Genomic DNA, 3,452 nt, shown 5'->3' with positions numbered 1-3,452 from the left:
GCCTCTGGAAGTTTCTTTCCTCTTCTGTTCAGACCCCCGTGTCGTCTCAAAAGTTTAGGCAGTTTTGTTACACAATTGTCAATGAGGAAGGCTGAATCCATCTTATGAGATGCTGGGAAGTGTGCCTCCTTCAGCTACCTCCATTGGAATTACATCTTATGTTTAAGGGTATCTAGCATTTATAGTTACCATGAAAAAAAAAAAAAACATTCAATGCCTTTGTGTGGAGGAATGTCAAATACACTATGAAGTACATCAATAGACCAAGAAAATGAAAGCAATCCCATTATTGTAAAAAAGGTGAGTTTTCCATGGTTATCTTCTTCCAGGAAGGTTTAAATTCCATTTCTTAGATTAGATGGAAAAATCACTGGACTGCAGATTCTTGGGTGCAAGATGTGATGTCAGCTGCAGGACAGAGTTCATTAGGCAGAGACAGCATCCTCCATGAGTAGGTTGGGAGCATGCATCTGGACGTGATATGCATTTATCCTAGCCTAGAACAAGTGTTTGATATGTGTGTCTGTCTCTCATTTCATTCCCTTTCTTGTATCACTCTCTGTCTCTGTGTATCTGTGTCTCTCACTGTCTGTGTCTCTATGTATATGTCTCTAAACCCTATGTTTGCCTGCTACACAAAGCCAAAGTGTCTGTCTCTCTCTGTGTCTGTTCTTCTGTGTTTGGCTCTGCACCCTGGGGGAATACCTGTAGCTGTAATTGTTCTGAACTGGTCTCTGCCTAAACTGAGCTTTTATTTGTCCGTTTGTATGTGTCCCTCTCTGTCTCTCTCTCTGTCTCTCTCTCTCTCTGTGTGTGTGGGGGGGTGTTTCTGTGTCTGTGTGTGTGTGTGTGTGTATGTGTGTGTGTGTGTGTGTGTGTGTGTGTGTGTGTGTGTGAGTACTGAAGAGAATGTTAAACCTCTCTATAATGGGAAAATTAATGTGCTTTTTTATTGTCCAATGTTACCCATCCCATTCCAAAATGAGTATCCTTTCAGCCAAGTCGCTTCTATCATAAAGAGGCAGGACTTCAGAAATATTTTCTATTCCAAACTTTACCTCATCCCCCACACTGCTGACATCGGGAGAGGTCTAGGAGGCCCAGGTACGTGCCACAAGGCTTGTATAAGGAGGACGCAACCAGATAAACCAGGATGTGTTAGTAACACAACTTTCTCAGGTCCCCCAATGATGGTCAATGTCTCTACTTCTGCAGGATGCAGTACTGAGAACTCGATATCCTTATTCCCTAAATTTCTATGTCTATCAATCCAACATTCTGTATTCAAGGAAAGTTGGAATGAAAGTTCTAGGCATCAGGCTGGCATATCCAAGGCACTGGGCATGATTCACTCACTCAGGCAGTACTCTCTACAAGCTTCCATGGTTACTAAATCTGCAGGGAGTTTTATAGGACCCCTTTAAAAGACAGATCCTGACTCTATCATGCTTTGTTATTCACTCTCACCCTCTGTCTCTCTCTTTGTCTCTCTCTAACACCTTCCAATTCCTCTCTGTTCTCTGCTCTTCCTAGGACTGACTTCATCTCTTCTCTTGTCTCCCCCACTCACCCTCTCCCTCCCTGTCAGAAAATCTTCGTTTATGGACTTTCGAAGGTTGGTGTTCCAATGCTCAGTCTTCAGTTTCCATAGCAGGCTTTACCATTCCACATTAACAGGCTCGGTTGAGCGGGATGCTACTGCAATCTTATTCTGGGACTGACCAAATGGTGAAACACACCATCAGGTCGTTGTGTTTCCCAAGGATTAGGTCCACCACCACATTCCCTGAATCACCTGTGTTTTTCACATTTACGCCTTTGGGAGTTTCTTCCCTCCACTCTTCAGACTCCTGTGTTGTCTCAACTGTTAGGGTATTTTTGGTCACACAATTGTCGATGAGTTCAGGCTGACTCTATATTCTGTGATGTTGGGTATCGAGCGTCCTTCAGGCATTCCCATTGGAAGTACATCTTATGTTTAACAGAATCTAGTATTTACTGGTACGGTGGAAAAACCATTCAATGCCTATTTGTGGAGGAATATCATGTACCCTAAGAATTACATCAATTGACAGTTCTCCTGTGGAATGGAGACATATAAAGGTTAAAATAGCCTTTTAAAAATCGGCGTGGCAATGCCTCTAGTGCCTCTGATATGGACCTTATTAAACTTTGCTCCCTAAAACGTACTTCTATCCTAAGGCTTGTAAATTACATGTTACATTCCTGTTAGAATGTACTCTGACTTCTAGTATCTAATAACAATTGTATAACACATATAGCAAGATCTGAGACATTAACAATTCCATCATGAACATACATTAGTGTGTGTTACAATACAATCAAAAGACAATGAGATATTGTCACAATCTGTGGGGTGTGAACAATTTCACAATTCAAAGTCTTTTTTCTTTATTCCATGCTGGGGACTCAATGCCCCTGGAACATTTCTCTTTCTTGCTCAAAGTCTGAAGTTCTAACATCATGTTTGTAACATCAGTGTTTGAAAGTTAACTAGAAAGACTTTTGTCCATGTCTTGATTAAGCATTGTGAAGGAGCTTCTGCCAGTTGGTTTATGACAATATCCAACTGTATTAAATGGGTCCTTTTTCCCAAGGGGAAAACTGGCAAAACAGTTTTGTGTGTCCGTTTGTGGCAAGAAAGAAAGGTTTTTTGTTTTTTGTTTTTTTTTTAATCAAGTTTTTAGTCTGCTCCTGGATGAGCACTCAAGGATTCAGAGAGGTGGATGTAGTCTGTCTGTAGGGAGGCTGGGACTCTGGAAAGCATCTCGAAACTGGAACTGGGTGTGTCTCCTTTCTTCCTCCAGCTGTAGTTCAGATGCACTCAGAGTTCAGGAATACAGGTCCATTGTTTCACTCCAGCTGGTTTAGACGTTATCGTGTGGGCCCAGGTCTAATTCCTCTCTGCCTTATGCATCTCATCAACCACTGCAGCAGCCATCATGACTCATTCTTCACCTTCAAGAAAACATAGACACGCCCTCGACCCCCAAATAATTAAGGAATCTGCTCCCCTCTATTCATCTCTCCATTTGACCTGAGCTAAATTTGCTGGAGTTCCTTCATGCCAGAATCTGTCTGTATCGGATTGCTCACTGGCAGCCATATTTAAAAAGTTTAAGATAAACAGTGTGTGATTTAACACAGCATGTGGAGACTGTGGGCAAAGCTCCCCCCTTTTTATCTTAGAAGCTGTGTTTTTAGGGCACTATGGGCCCTCTCTATTATTACTTGTTCTTGGGACCTTTAAAGAATACATTTTACATTGAGCACAAAATTGCTGGAAAGCTTTGCTAGTATATCGAGACTCATTATCTGTTTTTATAACTTTTGGCACTCCCATGTCAGCAAAACATCTTAAACTGTGTTTTATAAGATGACTTGTGGCTTCTTCTGTTTTTGGAGTGGCCATTAAGAAACCTGAATATGTG

The sequence above is a fragment of the Cricetulus griseus genome, unplaced genomic scaffold (assembly GCF_003668045.3).
Source record: "Cricetulus griseus strain 17A/GY unplaced genomic scaffold, alternate assembly CriGri-PICRH-1.0 unplaced_scaffold_2, whole genome shotgun sequence".
Taxonomy (NCBI): Eukaryota; Metazoa; Chordata; class Mammalia; order Rodentia; family Cricetidae; genus Cricetulus; species Cricetulus griseus.
The sequence above is the reverse complement of the archived record's forward strand: the minus strand, read 5'-3'. Positions refer to the sequence as shown.